A 25,376-nucleotide genomic window follows, 5' to 3' on the forward strand; every position below is an offset into this window, starting at 1 on the left:
AGGTTACAAATTCGGTCAAAAGGAAGAAACTTAGCCTTCATTTCTTAAAGAATTCGATGCATTTATACATTTGTACATTATTTATTATCACACTTTTATTGGCCGGTACACACTTTTACACCCCGTGTGTTGGGGTTAGCGATCTTCATTTGGACTTGGACTCCACCCATGGCCACGAGTTAGGAATCCCTTTTCAGTCAGGGGCAACACTAGGTGCACCTTCACAGACGCCATATGGTGCATCACTCCACCACATGGAATACACTCCATGTGTACTCCCTTCACACATGCTGCGCCACATAGAGTACACTCCACGTGTACTCTTCCCAATCCACACTTCACAGCACAGTCTACAACACTACACAGCATAGTTCCCAACTATGCCCAATACTTCACATACATAGCACATCACATCTCCATACTATATAGCGAACTCCACAAATACTAACAGCGCAGTCCACAACCTAACCAACTAACATATAACATAAAGAACGAGGGATAGAGGGTTATACCATAGTCGGGGTAACCCGTGCGTTGCTCGCTGACCATCACAGTTGATGACATCGAAAGGGTCGTACGTGGCAACTAACCCACGTACGGTGGCTATTTACCTTACATGGTGGCTGTTTGGGCATTTGGATAGCTAAGTGTGGTCTTGGAAGGGCTCATTGTAACGCCCATCCTTGTGATGAGACTTTTTATAAAATGATTTTAGAAAGGATGATGTGAATTACCGTTCGATTTAAAACTTTTTGCTTCCATACCTAGGGTGCAAGACTCTACGTTATAAAATAAAATGTGCTTTGAGAATAAAAGAGGTTTACAGCGGAAAACATCGATTTTAACAATAAAAGGCTTCTCATATATTTAAACACTCATGTCTAAACTTCCGTGCTCTTCCCCATGGGCCGTGTTCGTCCTGACGAGTACTTCTCGTTCGGTTCCTGTTGGGAGGAGAGGCATACATAAAAACTAAAATGAGTCGATGACTCGTAAGCATTACTTCATACGGTTAAAATATAACAGTATAGGTTTTCATTCATGCATTCATCATTCCATACATACTATACGTATATGCATACGTGCGTTCTTTTGAAAACATTACTGGACAGGGGTTTTTCTTTAAAAATGGGCTTTTTTTTCGTGAACGTTTTTTCCATCAATGCCTTCATTTCTTCAAGAGTGCGTGCATTCATGCATTCATTAATTCATACTTTCTAATCACTTTCATTGTCTAGTATACACTGTTATGCCTCGTGTGTTGGGATTAGCGGTCTTCCTTTGGACCCAGACTTCGCCCGTGGCCACGGGTTGGGAATCTCTTTTCAGTCAGGGGGCAGCACTGGGTACACTACCGGTACTACTTACCCGGCATTACTATCTACCCATTCATTGGTACCCTTTTCATTAATTCATATGGCCGTTACGTATTTTCATACATTAAACGTTCAGTCTTTTCATTCAGTTCAATCCTTTCTTTCAGTTCAGTCCTTTCATTCCTTTTTCAGTTCATTTAAGCTCTATCCTTTCATTTCATGGAAAAACTTCATTTAAAAGCGTGGGCTTAAACATCATCTTTCGTGGCATTCGTAAAAGCATTAGTTCGTAGGGACCATTTAAAACAACATACTTTCTTCACATCATTTAAAGCATCTGTTAAAGCATCAGGCATCAACCTTACTTCTTTTCTTAGAAAATACATATAATCGATACTGCATATAGTCATCTATTCACATGCGTACATTTAATACTTTTGGGTGCGTATAAAGGGGCTGCCAAGGAGGGGCCGTACATACTTATACCTTTGAACACGTAATATGCTTTCGTAAAAACATCGCTTCGTAAGGCATCGTAAAGGAAAAACGTTTCATTTTCATTTCTTGTATTTTAGAGAAACACTAGAAGAGTATGAAAGCCATACTTACTTAGACTCCAGGCTACTTTCATATCATGCAGTCAATTCATGTGCATGTCAGATAGTAACCTACATGCATACACATAACCTTCACGTCATTCTCTATCTAATGCATAAGCAACTTAAACTATAATTAGAATTGCACTTCACTTTGAACGTTCTCCTTCTATCCCATGCTCTTACGTGCCCTTTACTATGCTAACACCTTTGGGGACCACTTACGGTCACTATCTCTTCCCAACTTGTGGATAACTAAGTGTGGTCTTGGAAGATCTCGTGGTGGTGATGAGGGTCGGTACACAGCGTATCTAGCCATGTATAGTGGCTGTCCACCACGTAAAGTGGTGGTTCTGGGAGGGGCTTGGGAGGACCTTGGACAGGTGATGGTGGCGTCGGGGTGGCACCACTATGGCCTACTGCGGCGGGTCTAGCTTGGGAAGGAGGGAGAGTCCGTGAGGGAGTGAGAGAGCTTGGGAGAGGCGGAGGACTTGGCTGGCATGGAGGAGTTTGGGGGGGAGTCATGGTGGCCAGAGGAAGCTCTGGTGGTGGTGTGGCGGGCCAAAGGAAGAAACCCGTGCGCTAGGGAGGAGAGAGCCCTTGCGGTTGAGGGAGGCAATGAGCCTCGGGTCTAGTGAAGGAGGAAGGGGGAGGGAGGGGGAAGTTCATGGTGGTGTTTGGTGGGGCTGGAACGGGTGCACGGAGGTGCTAGGGCTATTAGTGGCCACGTGCATGCGGGTGACGGAGGGGGAAAGGAAGGTTGTCATGGTTTGGGTTCCATGGGAGAGGTTCACCGGTGGGAGGGGAGGCCGTTGGTAGCGGTGTGGTGGCTTTCGTGGCCGCGTATGGCGGCGCAAGGAGGAGAAATGGGTTTTTACCCATTTCGGCTGCTTACCATGAGGAGGGAGAGAGGCTGTGTGTGGGGGTAGTTGGAGGTACCTGGCTTGCTCGTCAATGTGAGGGGACGCCGGTGGTGGTGGCGGTGAGGCTAGGTGGCATGCGGCGGCACCGAGCTAAGGAAGAATCGGGTGAGAGATAAGGAAGGCGTACGTCGTACGCGTGAGGGAGAGGGAGGAAAGAGAGGGGGGAGGTAAAAGTGAGGAAGAAAGGGAGAGGGTCTGGGTATTTAATGCAGTCCATTCGTCTTGGAATCCTCAAAATGATCTAACGGTAGAGGATTAAAACACTGATTTGAAAATGTGTAAATATTAACTTAATTGAAAACACTAAGAGGAATTAAGGTCGAATATTATTTAAACTAAACTTTAGTTTATAAAATAATATTCCTTCATCATTAATAAAATGATGAAGTCTTATTTAATATCTTTAAGGAATAAAATCATTTAATTCAATTAAAACTTTCAACATAATTTAAATCTCATAATATTTTAAATAACTGAAATCATTTTAATAATTAATATTAAAATGATTTCCGACAATTATAATATTTTTGAAGCTCTTCAAAATTATTATAATTGTCATATTTAAAATCAAGCTTAGTTCAATAACACTGGAAATACCTCATATAAATATTTCCAGTGCATTTAAAACATTGAGCATACTTTAAAAATCACATGGTATCTTTGAAAACACGCCATCGGGGTTTGGCATGCATAACGAGGCTCACAGATGTTAGAGAGAAAGGGCGGACTGTTGCATAATTTTCACCCTCAAAATTTGCTAACGTAAAAAAGAATAAGCATTACATCAGAAAGAAAGAACGTACGTCAGAGGGAAGGAGAAGGTGTTACACTCATGTTGGCGTCGTGGTGGCGGCGAGGGGCGTAACACGGCATATCTAGCCGTGTACAGTGGCGGTTAGCAATGCCCAATGGCTATCCACCACATAAAGTGGTGGTTTGGGCTTAGGGCTAGGCTAGGGGAGGGCAAGGGTGGTCCTCATGGTGGCTGGGCTGGCGGAGCACGGTAGAGCCGTGGGTTTTCAAGGGGAATTCGTGGATCTCAAGGCATGGAAATGGAGGGGGAGCTTAGCTAGTCGTGGCTAGCCTTGGAAGGGCTAAAGGAGGTGCGGTGGAGATTGTGGAGGCTTTGGGGAAGCACCATGGTGGCTGGAGGCGGCAGATCTAGCCGTGAGGTGGAGGGAGAGTCTATGAGAGAGTGTGAGAGAGTGGGGGTGCTAGGTGGTTCGGCTGTATGTGCGGGTGGATAGGGGAGGTCATCGGTGGCCAGAGGAGGCTCTGGTGGAGGTGCGGTGGCTAGGAGGCAGTGGACGATTGTGGAAAGGGGAGAAACCTATGTGAGACCCATTTATGGGTTGTGTGCGTGTGTGGGACGGAGAGGGAGAGGGAGGTTCGTGGTGGCTGGGTTTGTGAGAGGTGATTGCCGGTGTGAGGTGGTGGAGGGACGGTGGCTAGGGTAGCCTCGTACGGTGGCGCACGGGAGAGAAATGTGTAAAACCCATTTCAATGGAGCTATCGTAGGAGTAGATAGAGGGTTGCGTGGGGGAGGTCGGTGGTGGCTGGCTTGGTTGCCGGCGTGAGGGGAAGTCATGGGTGGTGGCGGTGAGACTAGGCGGAGCTGGGCTAGAGGAGAAGAAAATCGGTGAGAGGGAGAGAGGCTTCCGTCGGGCTCAAAGGGAGAGGGAGGAGAGAGAGAGGGAAGGGAAAAGTGAGGGAGAAGAGAGAGGGGTCTGAGTTTTAATCCTAACCCTTTATCTTGGGATCTTCAAAACGATCTAACGGTGATTTTAAATACTGATTTGAAAATACGTAACATTAACTTAATTAAAAGTCCTGAGAGGAATTAAGGTAGAATATTATTTAAATTAAACTTTAGTTTATAAAATAATATTCGTTTATCATTAATAAAATGATGAAATCTTATTTAATATCTTTAAAAGAATAAAACCATTTAATTAATTAAAGTTTTCAACATAATTTAAATCTCATAATATTTTAAATAATTGAAATCATTTTAATAAATGAAGTTAAAATGATTTCCTACAATTATAATATTTTTGGAACTCTTCAGAAATCACATAATATCTTTAAAAAAACACGTCATCGAGATTCAGCACGCATAACGAGACTCGCAATCACTAGAGAGAAGGGGCAGACTGTTACATAATTTCCGTCCTAGAAATTTGCTTACGTCAGAAGGAAGGAGCGGGGTGTTACAAAATCCATTCCAAATAGTTTGTATGGCAGGCTCTATTAGTGCCCTTCCTTTGATGTCATTGGCCTCCATGAGCTGCAACCAGATCCCTCTTCCCTCTATATGTGTAGCCTTACTCAAACTGTGCTCCTCCTCTAAGGTCTTCTCAGGTAACCGTAAACCTTGCAAAAACAAATTCTTCCCTTACACAAAGAAACTCATGCTTAAATCTGCAAAGTTCCACTGGATAGTTCCCAAACTTCTTAGCCAATTTACTGCCAATACAACATCACATCCTCCTAGGGTTAGTAAAACCAGATTGGCTAAAATATTACAACTTTTCAATTTTAAGAATATTGCCTTACATCAACCCTAGCAAGGAAGAGTTGCCCCATTAGCAACTTGGACTAGCAGGTGGCCTTCTTCCACAGGCAGCTTTGCTCTCCTTGCTACATTCATATCTATGAAACTGTGTGTACTACTACTATCATTGAGAAAAATAATCGAACATGCACTAATCTTTCCCACTAACCTCATAGTTTTGGGAGACGGAGCTCCTGCAATAGCATGTAGAGATATGCCTAGCAACTCAGCTTGTTGTGCTACTGGTATGGCCACTGTATTGGGTTGATTATGGGCCTCCTCTTCTTCCAATTCCTCCTGTGTCCCTATCTCTAACTCCATACCTTCTAGAAAATATAATCTAGGTATGCTACACCTGTGCCCTATATGATATTTATCATCACAATAATAACACAACCCCTTATCTCTCATTTCTTGCATTTGAGTGGGGCTGATACGCCTTATAGGGTACTGGTTTTTGCTAGGGTGATTCAGGTTGGGTTTTGGATTTATTGGAGGGGTTGGTAATCTTGGTATGGGGTTAGGTCCTGGTAATCTTAGTGTATGAGGCTTAGCAATGATTGGATGTGGGTTGTGTTGGGTATTTGTGTTTCGGTGGTTGAATGGTTTTCTCCTCACTTCTTCTTCTTGCAATCGGGCCAAACCAAAAGCAGCTGAGAGGGTATTTGGTTTGAACATGGTAACTATAATTCTCAATTCATCTCTTAGTCCACTTATAAAAGTGCTAATTCGAAATTATTCACTTACCCCAGTGATTTGTTTGACAGGATCTCAAATGCAGTCTGGTACTCCTCCACACTTCCTATTTGTCGCAGCTTAGTGAATGCACCTACCGGATCATCATATGCTAAGGGTCCAAATCTGATGCGAAGAGCCACCAAGAAATCCTCCCAGTTAGCCACCGGGTTGGACTCCATCAGCCAGTAGTACCATGTCAATGCCCTCCCCTCGATGTGGAAAGAAGCAATCTGCAGCTTATGGTTTTTTGGAGTTTGATAGTATGCAAAGAATTGTTGTGCCTTCAAAATTCATTCACTTGGGTATCCACCATCAAAGCGAGGAAAATCCAACTTGAGTGTCCCTGTTTGGATTCCACTTTGACCATCAAATAGAGGATTAGAGTTCTTAACTCAATTTAGCAAATATTAGTGCCAAGCTATCATAGCTTGAAGCTAAATTGTTAAGTTGTTGTAACACCCCCTCTAGTAGTGCACTTTGTGTTCCCTGCTCCTCCTTCGAGGAAGCAGTTTCCCCATGCAAGGTAGCTATTGCCTCTACAAGTTGCACATTACAAGTGCCTTCTGCCATGTCGCAGGAACGCGGCTCTAAGACCAATCTGTTATGACCCCCTTCGAATGAATAAGATAAATACTGGCAATTCAAGGAGCCAGAAGACCTCCACAATCCACATGGAATGTTTGGGCTCAAATCATAAAATGTTCATTACGTCATAAAGTAATTTTAATACACAAGTACAATGCAGAAAACTGGAAATAACTACCCTTCTACGTGCACGGACTGGTGCCAGACCCATTACCCATTACCCACGTTTACAACTATAGCTCATTGACCCATTCATACAGACCCAACTGAATAATAAAGTAAAATATAATTATACCCATGAACAATTAAATAACCCCTTATCCTTTGTAGCCCTTACATCCTTTACAATCCTCCTATTCCTTAGGCTCCTAACATTTTTCTTTTTCTTTTTCTTTTTCTTTTTTTCTCTCTCCTTTGATTCTCTGTAGCAGTTGGTTGCAATTCCCAGTGAGATTTACGTGTTCTTCATTAGATTATAGTATGTTGAGGTCTCCGTGTGTGGGTTCTTGTTGCCGAAGCCTGCATCTCGATTCCACACTACCGTGGGTTCGCCTCAGCCACCATTGTAGCATATTCCCTCCCTCTTGGTAATCTTTGTCACACTGCCCTCCCTCACGGAGGCTACTCTGTTGTGTATTACCACTTATTTAAATTTGGTTTTAACATAACTGCCATGTATCGCAGGGCTTTGAAATTAGTCCTAGACAACCTCATCTCGTTATCGAGTTCATTGTATCATAGTAACAAAAATTGGGTAAGGAATTCCGAGCTTTAGTTTTGTCTTTATACCGTTATTACATAACTTGTACATTGATAATTGTTGGAAGATGATGTTGGCACTAGTTACATGATTGAATTGATAAATACTCGTTTGTTTTCACATATGAGATGATATGAGTTGAGATTAAAGTTAAAAGTTGAATAAAATATTGTTAGAATATATTTTTTTAATATTATTTTTGTGTTGGGATTTGAAAAGATAAATTGTTTATTTTATTTTGTATGAGACTTTTGAAAAGTTGTAATTATTAGATCAGATAAGATGAGATGAGTTAAGAGGAGTTATGAAAACAAACAAGGCCTAATGTGGGTGGCTGTTTGGATTAACGCGGGGCTGTTTTGCAGTTTGACATATTGCTAGTTGGGCTATTTGGTTATTCATTTTATCGATTTGTGGAATGTGATTGCTTAATATGCTAGGTTTGTGAGTTGTTGGTTATGTTGAGAGTCATTGGTCGTAGTGTTGTGGGCGGAGAAGACTTGATAGCATGGTTGTTTGGGTTGACGTGTTGCTACCAGGTTGACATGTGATGGTACGGGTCAAGTTGTGTAGCTCTTTTGGGTTGACGTGCAGTTGTTGGGATGATGTGTGATGATGTGGGTCGAGTTGTGTGGCTGTCTGAGGTTTATGTGTGATTGTTTTAGATTTACATATTGTTTTTGGGCTGTTGGACATGTCGTGTGGCGCTCTCGACCCCCACGTGTGATTTGGTAGGAGTGTCAACACTGGGGTGATGGCCACTCAGGTCACACACCCCAATGCCAAGTGCAAGTGTTTGCAGACATGCAATATGTGTAGAGTTTATAAACGCAATGGAAAAATAATAAGGCAATCAAAAACTAAGTACCAGAAAAATTTAAAATACAACCCAACAAGAAGTCCTCCATAAGGTTATTACAGTCATTCGGCTGATTAAAAGTAAAATAAAATAAAATTTCATCAACCACAACGAAAATAAACCCCCGGTCATTAATAACCTGGGGGTCGGTCTCTCATGCTCAAACTAGTCCTCTGCATCAAAGTCCACGATTCCATGAAACAGAACCGTAAGTGGGAACACCACAAGGAGGTCTTACGATCTTAGCAAATAAATCCACAGATTAACAACCGGGAATTTTGAACATGGAAACATACCAAACAAACACGCACAACAATCATGAGAGATTATCCAAAACACACATTTTTGTAACCTTTACCAAAATTGTTTCAATTATAGCCACAAATGCCAAAAAATAACATTTGTACATGGTTGACATTCATTTATTACGGTGTGCACCATGGTCTCCCGTAGGGACCATCCACACACTTTGGCTCCCTTCGTCACACCACAGGTAACTAGGGCTGCTACCCACCCCCTACAGGGCGTGGTAGCCCCCACCTTGTCCCCGCCCCTGCATGCAAGGGTGGCGAGTTCCGTCCCGTCCCAGATAATGGGGTGCCGGTGGGGGGTCATCCGTTCTCCCCCCCTATTGGGCCAAAGGCCTAGAAGTAATTTCTGGGTCATTTTTTGCCAAAAACCCCTAAAATGGCCCAGAAGCTGTTTTTGGGCCATTTTGGGCCCATAAAATTATAAGTTTAAAAAAATAAGAGTTAAAACAAGGAAAAAAGTTACATGAATAAAAATAATATATATACATAATACAAATTTATATAATTAAGACTCTAATGAATTACTACTACAGACTACAAGTCTACTACCTAATAAACTAATAAATAATAATAATAACTAAACTATTACAAAAATAAAATGGAAAGTCTAAACAATTACAAAATTACAAACAAAAAAGTGTCCAAGGGATATTGTATCAACATTACAAAATTACAAATCAAATACATAATACGTACAACTAATTCAAATTTCAATATTCTAAGAAATTAAGAATCTAAAAATAGAAGCGAGCTGTTTGGGTCTTTGACTATGACATATGGGGCGGCCCGGATGGGTAGTCTGTTGAGGCTTGAGCACATATTCATATTGTAGTGGAGGTAGACATCGTTTGAGTTGTCTCATGTGTTGCTACAACAATCAATACTAAAATTAATACTAATGAAATTGAAATGAATATAAATAAATTAAAATAATAAAATAAAAACAAAAACTACCAGATGGTCGAGATCCAAACTGATCACCACCCTCTTCGTCGGTCTCTTTAAAATCTAAAACATCCAGAACATAAATATGCTTGCCCATCGTCCAACTCTGTGTGCATATCAATGCCTCCACAGTTGTAAGAGACAATGAACTACGGAAATGATCCAATATGCACCCTCCGGTACTAAAGGTAGACTTGGAGACAACGATGCTAATAGGGATGGCCAACAAACAAAGGGCAATCTCAGCAAGGATGTGATATTTTTTTGATGCTGCCTTCCACCATCCTAATATGTTGAAACCATCATCGTCTTGAATAAGATCCCTTGACAAATAATTGTCTAACTCTGAAACCACCTCCGTAGATTGATGGACTAGTGTGAGATTATGTGCAAGGGCCTTAGTCCAGGCCAATCTATGCTTCTTTGTTGCCCCGGTGTCTGAAGGAGGTGTTGGGGTAGGGTATTCGGGCCATCTCACCAATAAGATCAATCCATGCCGGATCGTGCACAAGTCCTAAACTATATAACATGCCTGAAATTTTTAGACGAGGATCAAGAATAACAGTCACATATAACAAAATATTTAGTCTAGTTAAATCTCCCCCAATACTTGTCATATCTGACCCTCATGGTCAATGTCATCCCCCTCATCCTTAGATTGGAACTCCTACACATGTCGTCTAATTCTTCTTTCACCCTACAATTTGTTAACAAAATTCATGGGATGTATGGTACAAAGAAGCAGATAACTTCAATGTGATATCATAAAAAAGCTCGAGAAAATTAACAAAAGTAGAAACTACCTCCCAATCATAATCATTAGGCTTTCCTAATCCCCCGTGCTCATCAAAGTGTTTGACATATTGAATGTCTTCATCACCCAATAATTGAAAGGCTGCCTTATATTCTTGGGCCGCCTTCAACATCAAGAAGGTTGATTTCCATCTAGTAAGAACATCATTACAAAGACCATTCTTTTATGTTATGCCCACAATTTTCATAGTAATCTTGAATTTCTCCGATCTAGAAGGAGAAGACCTCACAAATTTCACAACCAGTCTACCTCGTGTAACCGAGTCATCAACATTTTTCAACCCCTCAGTCACAATTAGATTCAAGATATATGCAGAACATCTAATATGCAAATATTCACCACCCAATAATGTCTTATTTTCCTCTCTAAGATAAGTCTTCAAATATCCCAAGGCGACATCATTAGACGAGGCATTGTTAGTCGAAACTGTCAAAACTCATGCCAACCCCCACTCCTTTATTGAGGCCTCCAAGACCTTCCCAATCGTCTCACTCTCGTGATCAGTTATTTGACAAAACTTAATGATCTTTTTATAAAGAATCCAATCAGAATCAATGAAATGAACAGTCAAAGACATATAATTGAAATTTTGGATAGAAGTCTAAGTATCGGTAGTGAGGCAAACTACCAAACTTGCCAATTGGCCCCTCAAAACATCTTTATCTTTCCAGTACATCTTTTTAATATCCTTTGCCACGCTGTGGCGAGAAGGAAGCATAAATCTAGGTTCCAATTCTTGGACAAATTCTTGGAACCCTCTCCCATCTACAAACTGAAAAGGTAGCTCGTCTATGATAACCATATGAGCTAACTTCCTTATACACTCATCAGCATTATACTTCGTATACCACTTCAATGTTTGACCCCCACTATTCCCATCTGCCATTTTTTTAGTCTAGTTTCTAGTCTAGATTGACTCTTCTCCAGTAAGGATCTTAATATTGGACTCTTCTTGCCTTGTTCCTCTAAATGGACCTTTAACTGGGATATACCATGTTTCCTATAGTGACATCCATATATTTTTCCACAATAATTATATTTAGCTTGGGGGTTATTGGGGTCACCACCCACTAATTTGGTAAAATGAGACCAAACTACAGAAACAGGTTTCTTGCTTTCTGTGGGCTTGGGGGCGGGGCAAGGTGTACTCCCACTCCCAGGGGTTGGAGTAGGGTTAGGTTCTGGCAGGGGTACAGGTAGGGGCAGGGGTACGGGTAAGGGTAGGAGGACTATCAGTGAAGTCCCTTTGAGAAGACATTCCTAATTCCACAATACAATAAAAAATTATAAAATCAATCAGCACACGACATAAGAAAATCATAATAATACACCACACATGAAAAAATAAGGCAAAGTGCAAAGAATGGGACATCAACAACAAGTTCTCTAATATGGGGATTAGTCACCTAAATCAGAGAATGGGACATCAACAACAAGTTCTCTAATATTTGTTAGGGTCGGTTCGAGACCGGATATTCCTAATGTAGTGGGAGTTGTGAATCGCTAGTAAACATGATAACTAAAGGCGATGTATGTGAGAGATAGAAGTTGGGCTCGACTTCAGTGCATCTTTTGGCTTGAAGACGGGAGCTTGTGAAGATGGGAGTTTGTCAGTGATAGGACAGGGCCAATGCTGGAGATAGTGGCTGGCATGTGAAGAATCAATCCCTAAGTGGGAGATTGTTGGGTTTCGGAGCCTGATTGGTTTTGCGAGCTGGAAAAGGCGCACACAAATTGTTAGGTCGACCTAGTTCTCGAGCAAAGCTTAACTAGTGAGTTCACTCGAGGCACGCTCGATAGTTCGTTCAAGCCAATCTTGGATTGGTTGTTCGCTTATGGAGCGCTTGACACCCACTTGAGCCAGGAACCCTGTTTTGCCAGATTAGGCTTTCCAGCACCATTTGCTATATATATATATATAATATGTTTATGATCATAGTTCATTAGATTGAGAGAACATTAAGAGGTAAAGGGTGTACAGCACTCTTGAGAGAGAAAAAATCCTAGAGAGAGAGAGTTGAGATTTGTGTGAGTAGAGTGAAGTTTTTCTAACTCAATGTGTGATTGTAATCTCCTTCAAAATAAAATCTCTTGTAGCTCTGTGGACGTAGGCATGTTGCCTAACCACGTTAAGTGTTTTATATGCGTGTGCTTGATTCTTGTGTTTCTACATTTATTTGACTGTCTGTCATGTTATCGATGTGTGTGTGTGTGGTGTTTTCCACAACAATAACTCCATCGCGGTACTAAAGTACTTCTATAAGGTGCTTCCCAAACCAGGCCATAACCCAACAAACCTCTTCCATGGCCACTGTTTGATGTTGCTCCTCTCGTCTTTGTGCTATTGCATGCCATTTGTACGTCGATCATTCGATTAATAACTGATGGTGCAAGGTATAATTATTGGCAGTTTTCCTTATTCTCACCATTTTTTATTTGTAGATCCTAGGATTATGGTACAAGTTAAGTTAATATACTAAACTTTTTCTGTAATTCCCTAGTTCCAGATGGGTTGGAGAGTTACTTTCTATCACTTAAACTCACAACTCACAACACATAATTAACTACAAACGCCACAAATTCTTAATATAAACATCAACCTTTCAACATGTGTCATTAGAACACAACAAATGTACTGAACAAAATTCTCCAATAACCATGGCATCCTTTCGTGCTTCATCCACTATGCTTAACAAATATCCAATAACAAATGTCTGCTTACTGAGTTGTTGATAACTTATCCCATATCTCCACAATATTTTTTTCAGATAATTTAAATGTTTTAGTTGAGGATCAGAGCATCACATCAATCCAAAGGCCATGTTTCACCCTTGTGGTAGGGTTATGCTATCCCTGGTGGCCAAACCAGGCAAAGACAGAAGTGAATCTTTCCCTTATCTTTTTCGGAGTCCTGAGTGTGCACACAGGAATGTCCGTGCAAAAACCACTTTGTTTCCAAAGTGGGTGCACTCAGAGACAGAGAAGTTAGTACCAACTCAAACATAGGTCACGATTTTACACTCGTGGTAAGGTCAGAACAAAACAGAGGAGCAGAACTAAAGTCAAATACAAAATTAAAACATCATGCCAAAGGTTTTCAAATGCCATATCATATTAAAACAGAGTACAAAACAAATTCAGATCATTCTCACATACTCAAAAATAGAGTCAAAGCATATTCATAAAACTATGCACAAATTTTCAGATTTTCATAATCCCTCTTTTTACATAATTCAGAAACTAAATGCCAAAAACTTGCTTATGTCTACTTTAATCATGACAAAAATACTTTTCTCTTCTTATACAAATATCATGAGTAATGCAGATAAATGACTGAGGTTGTTTTCCCAAGTTCTCATTTCATAACAAAACATGCATACTTTTTCAAAAAATCAGCTTCAGTCCGTACATTTTATGCAAAGTCTAGCATATGAACTCCGCCTACCTGGACTTTTTATCTTTGAACTTCCTACAGCAGTGCCAAACGAAATCAATAGACACGTAACTTACTTAAATTCCTAACTAGACACGTATTTTGATATTAAAGCCTACAATACTAGAGTTGTGACGCCCCGACTCCCACGTACAAAAAAAACACGGGAATCGTGACGTTAGGATGATGACAACACGGTCACACATCCCAACGATAGTGCCAAGTGTGTGTATATGCAACAGTGTACAATAAACAACGTAGCGGATAATATAAATAAGTCTACTAAGTACATGGATTTTTAAATACAAATATTCAAAACAAATTATCCTTAAAAAGTTATACAGTCATCACAAATATATTACAAAGGCAATACATAAATAATTGATAAAAATGAATCTCGATAAACAGGAGCAATCCCAGATCACTCCGCCAACGGAGCCAAGCTAAGGCTCGTCATCCTCATCTGCATCAAAATCTGCAATACCATAAAATGGTACCACAGGTAAGTAGAAACCAAACAACTCTCGGGATACAAACATATTGATGCAACCAGCATGCATGCATATGACAAAATATGCATCAGATCTAAAAATATCATTTTTCCCGAAAATAGATATTTTTACATGCCAAAATCCCATTTTGGCCCAAAGATAATAACCCGTCATTTTTCCAAAAAATGACCCAAATTAATAAAACATCATTTTCCCAGAAAATGAATCACATAAAATCCTTTTATTCAACACATGCTATTTTCCCAGAAAATAGCCCATTAATCCATTAACCATATGCACCATGATCTCCCCTAGGGATCATCCGCACGTCCTGGCTTCGTAGCGATGCCCAATTCTGCGCCGAGCACGTTCGTGGCCAAGCACCCACTACGCAACGAGCGATGCCCAGTTCCGCGCGTAGCGCGTTCGTGGCCAAGCATCCTCTAGCCCCTACCAGTAGAGGGGCCACAGAGTAGGCACGAGACCATCTCGTCCAATCCGTTGTCGCCCAGCGACAACCCAGGGGACGTCACTCAGTATATTCCGCTCCCGAGTGATCAGAGGAGCTCCACCGAGATAATACCCCATCTCGGCTTGGGGTCGTGATACACACGCACCCAAAAACCCTTTAACACATGAAAATCCAGTTTTCACTCAATACATGAACATGAATGTATTTACACGAAAAATCAGTTTCGTTTACAAACAAGATCATGCGTGCAATATGCCATGTACATGAACAACACCATACCAACAACCAACATTTCACAATACCAACCAAACACACAACTTCGTCCATAATCCATCCGACCCCCGAAATCCTCGGACTCAGTCCGGCATGTCCAACCAGATCATAATAATATGAGTTAGTGCAAAAATATATTTAAATCACGATAGTTATTTGGAAAAATACTTACAGTGCTATATAAAAATTTCCGAAGGATCACGAAGCTGCAAGAAGTGGTGGCTCAGCAACGTAACAGTATAAAATACACTTTGACCATGGGTCTCAAAAACTCAATTTTGAACGGAGATAAACTAAGACCCGAAATTGATAGGATAGGGCTTAAAGAGGTCGGTGAAGCCAATGGTGGTGGTGGTTTGCCGTGGGTGGCGGCGTAGAGGGTGGTTTTAGGCCAAAAATGCCCAAATTGGAGATGGAGATAGATAGGCTTCACCGGTGGTAGATTGGAGCTGGGGTTGGGTCCATTGGGTTGCTATGAGGTCGATGATGAAGTGGTGAAGAAATGGTGGCCAGAGGTGGCGCGACGGAGGCGCGCGGGCTCAAGCCGTGTGTGGAGGAGAACGCCGGTGAGATAGGGGCTGGGATTGACAGGGAATGGTCGCCGGCTGGTCGGGGAGCGAACGGGAGGGGCGGTGTGGGTCACGGCGGCACGGCGACGGTGGCTAGGTGGAGAAGAAAAACGCACGGGAAGAGAGAGGGAGAGGGGTGTCGAGCGGGAAAGCAAAGGAAGGAGGAAGAAAAAAGAAGAAAAGAAGAAAGAAAAAGAGAGGAAAGAGAAAATTGAGAGAAAGAAATAAGGTCCAATCCTCACATATTGGGTCACGAAAATGATCCAACGAAAACGATTTTAAAACAACAAGTTCAATAAAATAATTTAAAAGTAATGATAAAAATGAAGATAAAATAATTAAATCCAACAATCAATTAATTTAAAAGAAGAACAATTTAAATACATCACAATAATAAATATTAAGAAAACATAACAAATTAATTTTCACAATTTAAAGATCATAAAATAAACCATTTAAAATATCCGATAATTTTAAAACAAGAGAATAAATTTTTGAATTAATAAAAATAATCTTTCAATAAAAATACACTAAAATACGGGGTATTACAAGAGTAACTTATTTTTCTTAAAAAACTAAGATTCTCGTATCCTTAAATATCATCACTTCTCAAATTAATCGATATTCACTTAATATAATATTACAACAAAATATATTAAAGTAACCAGAAAAATCCCATTTAATAAAAATAAACTTAATCAAATTTAAGTGTTCAAAATAAAATTATACACTTACTATTTGCTCCTCAAATTAAATTTTTAAACATAATTTAATACCAAATAAAACAATTTAAATCCTCATTTATTTTCTTTATAAAAATCTTGCATTCAAAACAAAGCCCACACAAAGTGAGTTTAATATATAAAGAAAAATCAAGGCCAACGTAAGACAAGCCTAATGACAATGGTATTTTAGGAATTGAGCAAAACATGCATGGGCTTTTTGGGAAGGGTTGGAATTCAATAAAAATTTCTGAAACTACATATGCCTCTAGACCAACCCGTGCAATAGAGAGGATAGTTTCATACCGAAAGAGAAGGAGGAGCACCAAGGAGTAGGATGTTGGGCGGAGGTTGAAGGTGTTGGCGCAGCGGCAGGTCACAATGCTGTGTGAGGTTAATGGTGGTTAGAAATAGAAGAGCCTCTGTCACAGTCTCTGGCACTGTTGTAATGGTGGTCAGTGAAGGTCAACTAGTTCACGTAGAGCACACGGCGGTTAGTTGTTGAACATGGCCGTGGGAGGAGAGAGGCTCACGGGCGGTTCAACCATGGTGAGAGATGGAGGAGTATGACTGAGTAGCGGTGCTCAACGGGACGGCACGACTAATGGAAAAGGCATGGAGGAACTAATTTAACTCCAAATGCAGATGCTTATGTAACAATTCTGGCCCCCAAGCAACTAATTTAATTTATACATCAGATTTTCAACTGTCTTTTCTATTATGAAAATTACCTTTTTATTTAGCTGGTTTGCATTTATGAGACTATTTTTATGTTTGTTGAACATGTACTAATGTATTTTAAGATGTTATTTATGTGTATTTTGTTTTCTATTAATGGGTTAAAAAAATATTATATTGTTCGAACGCAAAAAAACTGTTCAAACAGTTAAAAAGTGCAAACCATTTGAATGGTGTAATAAAGACATTCGAACGGAATGCCTAAACTGCGTTCAAACAACCATCGGGCAAATCAAACATTATACTACTATTTGAATAATACACTAAATGTTCAAATGAATTTGAATAGTAAAACGTTCGACATCAAAATGAAAGTTCAAACTATCAACTACGAACGTTCGAACGTTGATATCTTTAGTTCGAAGATTCAACTATATACGTTCAAATTATATAACGCTCGAACGAAATCTTATTCAAACCAAATTTATTCAACAGAACAAATAATCGAATCCATTTGATCTTTTTGTTTGTAGAACGTGTAAATTTGACCATTCGACTGCCCTTTTGAGACGTAATAAAATCTTCCGAAAAAAAATTCCGTTCGAACGCTACTGAACGATTTTCTCTAATTTCTTACCAATAAAGGTTTTTTGGCACAAAAATTTGATCTTCCAACCTAAAAACCTTTTGAGATAATGATATTAGGATGAACTTGCAACACTTTTTTTTTTTTTTTTCGTCCCTAAAATTGCTTTAGGACGAAAAAGTAGTTTTTTGGGACGAAAATTTTGTAACACCCCGTATTTTAGTGTATTTTTATTGAAGTATTATTTTTATTTTATTCAAAAATTATTCTCTTGTTTTAAAATTATTGGATTTTAATTGGATTATTTTTTAGGATTTTTTAATTGGTGAAAATTAATTTTTATGTGCTTTCTTAATATTTATTTATTGTTGTGCATTTAAATTATTTTTCATATTTAATTAATAACTGTGGGATTTAATTATTTCAATTTGACTTTACCATTACGTTTAAATTATTTTATTTAACTTGTGGTTTTAAAATCATCTCCGTTGGATCATTTTTGTGACCCAAGTTATGAGGATTGGACCTCATTTCTTTTCCCTCCATTTTTCTTCCTCTCCTTTTCTTTTCTTTTATTTCTTTTCTTTTTTCTTCTTCCTTATTTCTCCCCTCCCCCGTGCGCGCGGACCCAGCTCCCTCTCTCTCCCTCTCTCTCCCCGTGCGTCCGTCACCTTCACCTAGACCGCCGCCGTGCGCGACACCGCCCGGCCGACCAGCTCCCCATCCCTCCGGCGACCTCACCCCCCAAATCCCAGCCCCTACCTCGCCGCCGGTAGCCCGCACGCACCCCACGAATCCGCGGGCCACTTTCACGCCAGCGCCGCCGTGAGCCAGCGGTGGCCTTCACCGCCCACCCCATTGTGTTCCCCTGCCGCCGGCTACCTCACCCACCAACCTCACCTCCATCCGCGCCGCCGTTAACCACCAGTAGCCCTTTAAAGCCGCGGCCACCATTCGTTCCAGCGCCGCCGTTGCACCACCATTGGCCACCATCTTCCTACCACATCATCCTGGACCTCTTAGCAACCCATTGGACCGAACCCCAGCTCCGATCCGCCACCGGTGAAGCTCCACCATCTACATTTCCGATTTGGGCATTTTGGTCTTCTACCGCCCATTTCGCCGCCACCCACGGCAAACCACCACCACCACTAGCTTCACCGACCTCCCTAGGCCCTACTCTATCAAATTTGAGTCTTCGTTTGTCACCGTTGAAAAGTGGGTATCTGTGACCCACGGCCACAGTGTATTTTACACTGTTCGACAACTATTTTTCCACTTCGAGCGCACCCGTGATCCACGGAAAATTATTATATAGCATTGTAAGTATTTCTCCAAAGAACTTTCATAATTTAAATGTATTTTTGCACTAACCAATTTCACTGTATTTTTGGCATGCCGGACTGAGTCCGAGGAGTTCGGGGGTCGGATGGATTTGTGATTGGAGTTGTTTGGTTGGTTTGGTTTATTTGGTTTGGTTGTTGATGAGTTGTTTTGATTGGATTTGTTGGGATTGGTTCTGGATGGATGTTGGATCAGTGTTGGTGCATGTTCATATCATTATTTCATGCATGATCATGTTTGTAAAGAAAACTAGATTTTCGTGTATTGCATTCATGTTCATGTGCTTATGAAAACAGGGTTTTCATGTGAGAATGGATTTTGGGTGCGTGTGTATCACGACCCCAAGCCGAGATGGGGTATTAACTCGGTGGAGCTCCTCTGGTTACTCGGGAGCGGAATATACTGAGTAACGTCCCCTGGATTGTCGCCGGGCGACAATGGGATCGCACGAGATGGTCTCATGCCGACTTCGTGGTCCTTCTGCTGGCGGGGACTAGAGGATGTCTGGCCACGTACGCGCTGGGCGCGGAACTGGGCATCGCTCGTTGCGTAGTGTGGGTGCTTGGCCATGTACGCGCTGGGCGCGGAACTGAGCACAGCTACGAAGCCAGGACGTGCGGATGGTCCATAGGGGAGGCCATGGTGCATATGGAATTAATGCATGATGCATTTGGAATTATTTCACTATTTTCTGGGAAAATAGTGCGAGTTGATTTTTTGGGTAAATCATTTTCCGGGAAAATGTTTTACGGATATTTTGGGCCAAAATGGGATTTTGGCATGTGTTGGAAAATTATCATTTTCGGGAAAAATGATGTCTTGTGGAAAAATGCATATTTCATCATGTGCATGCATGTTAGTTGCATTTAATGCATTTTATATTACGTTGTTATTTGGGGTCATACTTACCTGCGATACCATTTTGTGGTAATGCAGATTTTGATGCAGATGAAGAGGAGGAGGGCGAGCCTGAGGAGACGGCTCCGCCTGAGGAGTGATCTGGGATCACTCGTTTGTTTATTTGAAAACTATTGTAATATATTTTATGGATGACTGTATAACTGCTATTTAAATTTTTACTGATGTTTGATTGTAAATAAATTCTGGTACTTAGTTGACTATCCGTTGCGTTATTTTATTTGTACACTGTTGCATGTACACACACTGGCACTTCGTTGGGATGTGTGACCGTGTTGTCACCATCCTGACGTCTCGATCCCTGTGTATTTATGTAAGGGGGATTGGGGGCGCCACAAATTTTCATCCTAGAAGAGTCAAAATATTGTAGTGCATGATCTAACTAAAATCATGGGCTTCTAGAGATATGTTAATGACCCGATTGTGTTATTTTATTGAACACACTTATTGAACCTTACTGACATTACCTAAATCTTATATTTGACAATTATACAATGTATGATTTATGATGTGTTAAGTCCATTAATTTGAAATATTTCCAACATAAAGGTAATTTCCTCCCCCAATGTATACGATTCTTCTCCTCCAAAAGTAAGTTTAGTGTTGTCAATGAAATCGGGGTGTCATTTCTCTTTCTTTTTTTTTTAAAAAAAAGAAAAGAAAAGCAATCGCTCAGACTCATGCTTTATCTTGGTTAATGAGATTCATTACATATATACCCTTTTCTCTTTTTAAAAATGATTAACAAACCTGTGAAAATTCGGATTAGCTCCAATTTTACAAATTCCATTCAATATAGATAACAGAAAGCACATGGACTCCCACATGAGGATTTATAGTTCTCTTTTTTCGAGACAAATTTTAAGAAATAAACGAAACAAAAATGGCCGGTTTAGAGTGTTAGCCAGAATAGCAATCAGGTAAGGCTATCTCCAGCTGTCCAAGTCAATCCCGAAATAAAATTCATATCAGTTCAAAAACAGAGAAATACCATGATGTGTGCAACTGATATGGATGATGGACAATCACATGATTTAAGGAGTTAGTTTGGGATATGATTTGTACAGAATCAATTGTCAGTTTATTTCCTTCTTTAGTATATAGTCTCAAACATGTAAATGCTCTATATAAAGAAATGAAGTATACGGTATTGATCACATTGATGAAAACCTTTCTTTACTCTATTTTTTTCATGGTATCAGAGCTTCATTAGCTCACGCTTGATCCTTTTATGTTCAAATGGCTTCTGCTAGTTCTACAACTCCGATTCCTTATACTCCACCAAATATTGGTCAACTAATTTCGGTGAAGTTGGACGGCAACAACTATTTGAATTGTGCCTCCTACTCATGCCAACCTTGAGAAGTAATGATTTACTCGGGTTCATGGATGGTAGTGAGCCATGCCTTGAGCAGCACCTGACAAATGACAAGGGAAGCTATGTGGTGAATCTAGCATTTGTGGTTTGGCAGAAGAAGGACCAACTTGTCTTGGGTTGGCTCAATGCCACTCTTGCAGATTAGGTCCTCTCCTCTGTGTATGGACTCACCTCTGCCCAACAGGTATGGTTAGCTCTTGCTAACAAGTTTGCTTCCACAGCAAGTTTGAGAGTTCATACTCTCAAAAGGCAGCTACAAAACTTGCATCAAGGTGAGAAAAAATGCACTGAATATCTCACGGTTGCAAAATCATCAGCTGCTCAATTGGCCGTTGTTGGAAAACCTTTGGAGGACGACGATCTCATTTCATATGTCCTTAGTGGTTTGAATGCAGCCTATACTCCTTTTATTACTTCCATCAATATTGATTTATGTGACAAATCAATGAGTTTTGATGACATGTTGTCTGAGTTACTGTCTTATGAAAGTTTGATTGAAAACCAACACCAAGGCATGCTACACCACACCAACACCAGCAGCGAAGAAGCCCGCGCAAACACCACAATTAATTTCCTCCTAAATCCCAGTTCAATAACCCACTTTCCCAAAAAAAAAAAAAAAAACCAAGGCATGCTACACCTCAAGCACCAACCCCACAGTCAAACCCAACCTCACAACACACTCAAACCAGAATCCCTTGTCCAATCTGTGGCAAGATAAATCATCAAGTGTTGGATTGTTTCCATTGCATGGATTATAGCTACCAAGGTTGACATCCTCCTTCTCAATTGGCTGCAAAAGTTACTCAAGCAACTCACTTCCTGAGGAAAATAAGAGAAATGATAGTTACAGTCGTGAGTACGCAAGCGCCATACAATCACTTTAAAAAAAGTGAATAAATATGGGACCCACATGAAAAATTAATTTTTTAATAATGGACCCCACTCTTTTTCAAAGTGACTGCATGACGCTTACGTACTTCACAACTTTATTTAGCATTACTTGGATAATAATACCTAGATTGTAGACAGTGGGGCTAACCAACATATTACTAATGACATTGCTAATTTGACTCTACATGAGGTTTATGTAGGTGAGGATTCTGTGGCCATAGGTAACGGTTCTAATTTGTCCATTCACAATACAGGTTATCTCTATTCAAACACCTCAGAAGGATTTACCTTTCAATCGTGTGCTTCATTGTCATGAAGCGGTGGCTAATCTTCTCTCTATTAATTGTTTCTATGTTGATAATAATTGTTTCTTTGTTCTAATGGACTCTCATTACTTTGTTAAGGACAATAAAACAGGAACAACTCTTCTGGAGGGGCCAAATGAGGGTGGCATATATCCCATTTCATTCAATAAATGTTGTGCTTCAGTTGCTCTTTTTGGTGTTAAAACATCTCTAGACATTTGGCAAGCAAGGCTAGGGCATCCATCAGCTCAAGTCACTTCAAAAGTTATCAATTCTTTCAAGCTTCCTTTTGTTGTTCCTACATCTCAAGATTTTATTTGTTCTTCATGTCAGTTGGGAAAAAGTAAACGTCTACCGTTCACTTATTCCACTAGAGTCTCTACCAGTCCTTTAGAACTTGTGCATTTAGATGTTTGGGTGTCGCATATTTTATCGAATAGTGGTTGTCGATATTATGTCTTGTTTATTGATGATTATTCTTGATTTACATGGTTGTATCCAATTTCAAATAAATCTAATGTTTTGCCTTGTTTCATTAAATTCAAAATTCTTGCTAAGAATCACTTTCCCAATAAAATCAAACAGTTCCAATCGGATAATGGTGGTGAGTATACATCCACATCTTTTATTTCCTTTCTTAATAAAAATGGGATTTACCACTGCCTTAGTTGCCTTTATACGTCTCAGCAAAATGGAGTAGCCGAAAGAAAACATCGGCATATCATGGAAATTGGCTTGTCTCTTTTAGCAAAATCCAATCTTCCTAAATCTTTTTGGGTTGATGCTTTTCTAACTGCCATTTTCTTGATTAATCGGTTGCCCACACCTCTCCATAATAATGAGTCTCCTTACAGTAAGCTTTTTCAAAAAGATTTGGACTACTCACAACTACGCTCACTTGGTTGTGCTTGTTATCCCCTCTTACATCCTTAGGCATCTAATAAACTTGCTTTTCACATTAAATTATGCATTTTTCTTGGATATTCTTCTAATCAAAGGGGTTGTAGGTTTTATGATCTGATAACTCAGAAAATCTATCTCTCCAAACATGTGGTTTGATGAAAAACTGTATCCAACTCCATCACAACCACCTCTCAATCACACCTTCAAAGATGATGTTGCTCCTAGCTATCCGATTTTTCTTCCTGCATCTCAAACCCTTGTCCTGCTATCTACCCCAAGTGCTAAAATTTCTCCAACATCCAAGGTTGTTTCTAATCTAGATCCTTGTTTTTCTCCTTTGCTAGGTAAGCCTTCTCTTTTAAACTCTAATCAATCCTCTCCTATTATTTCTCCCTTTCCTAACTCACGTAAATTACATTCTATCCCTCCTTCTCGGGTTATCACACGTTCCCAAACTGGTTCTCTTAAGCCAAAACAAATTCCTTGATCATACCTTACATTACTCTACATGGCATCCCATTAAAGCCTTAGCTACCATTCACGGTTCTAAAACTCCATTTACATTCTCACAAGCTGTGACCTCCTCAGAGTGGTAACTTCCAATGGATAAAGAATATGAAGCCGTCCTTGCCAACAATATGTGGACCTTGTGTCCTCGTCCTCCTCATCATAATATCATTGACACAAAGTGGGTATACAAGGAGAAAGAGAATTTTGATGTCTCTCTTGAATGGAGAAAGGCACGCTTAGCTGCCCGAGGTTTCGAACAGATAAATTGAATTCATTTTTTAGGGACTTTCAGTCTAGTCATTAAACCAGCCACTGTGAGTATTGTTCTTGCCCTTGCTGTTCATTTTGAATGGGAGCTCAGACATCTTGATGTCTCCAACGCCTTTCTTCATGGAACCTTAGCTGAAGAAGTTTATATTAAGGCACGAGGCTATGTTGATGCTACACATCCTGACTATGTTTGTCTACTAAATAAGGCTCTCTATGGCCTTCAACAAGCTCCCCGAGCATGGTTTCAATGCTTATCTCAATGCTTACTGGACTTTGGCTTTTGTGGTTCTCAAGTTGATTATTCCATTTTTATCTATAACCAGTCGGGCATACATATTTCATTTTGATCTATGTTGATGATATTATTATTACTATTACTCACCCTTCGTTTATTTCTTCCTTAATTGCTAAACTTCATTCATTATTTGTTTGCTCTTAAGAATTTGGGTGCCTTGCATTACATTCTTGGTATACAAGTGACAATGGATGCTCATGGCCTACATCTTCAGCAATCAAAATACATTCTTGATGTTCTTAATCTTGCCCACATGCTTGGAGCCAAGCCTTATTCTGCCCCTTGTACCTCTGGCTCTAAATTGTCTTCACACTCTGGGGATACTTTACCTGATGCCTATCATTATAGACAAGTTGTTGGGGCGCTGCAGTATTGTACCTTAACCAGGCCTGAAACTGCCTACTCAGTAACAGGTTCTTTGATATCTTAAAGGTACAGTGGATCATGGACTTTATTTCACTAAAGGTTCTCTTGATCTTCATGGTTATAACGATTCAAATTGGGCTGAGAATCCAGATGATCATCAATCTACCACTGGGTATAGTGTATTTTTGGGCCCTTGCTTGATATCGTGGTGTGCTAAAAAGCAATAGGTTGTAGCTCCCTCAAGTACGAAGGCCGAGTATCGAGCCTTAGCCATGACTGTTGCATAAATGTATTGGCTGTGAATGCTCCTTAAAGACCTTCACATTTTTCTTTCCACACCTCCACTGATCTAGTGCGATAATGTAGGGGCCCCAACATTGGCTTCCAATCCAATCTTTCATGCTCTTACCAAGCATGTTGAAGTCAATGTCCACTTTATTCGGGAGAAGGTGATTAACAAGGATGTGGCTTTCAAGTTTATCTCCACAGTTGAGCAAGTAACAGACATCTTTACCAAGGGTGTATCTTCATCTCAGTTTTTATTTTTGAAAGACAAGCTCATGGTCAC

At 40.3% G+C, this 25,376-nt stretch overlaps 1 pseudogene; it reads left to right on the top strand.

Annotated features, from left to right (window-relative positions):
- The first annotated feature begins 21,608 nt into the window (after positions 1–21,608).
- Positions 21,609–21,723, top strand: LOC121263936 (annotated as a pseudogene).
- The last annotated feature ends 3,653 nt before the right edge of the window (positions 21,724–25,376 follow it).

Source organism: Juglans microcarpa x Juglans regia, chromosome 4S (genome assembly GCF_004785595.1).
Source record: "Juglans microcarpa x Juglans regia isolate MS1-56 chromosome 4S, Jm3101_v1.0, whole genome shotgun sequence".
NCBI lineage: Eukaryota > Viridiplantae > Streptophyta > Magnoliopsida > Fagales > Juglandaceae > Juglans > Juglans microcarpa x Juglans regia.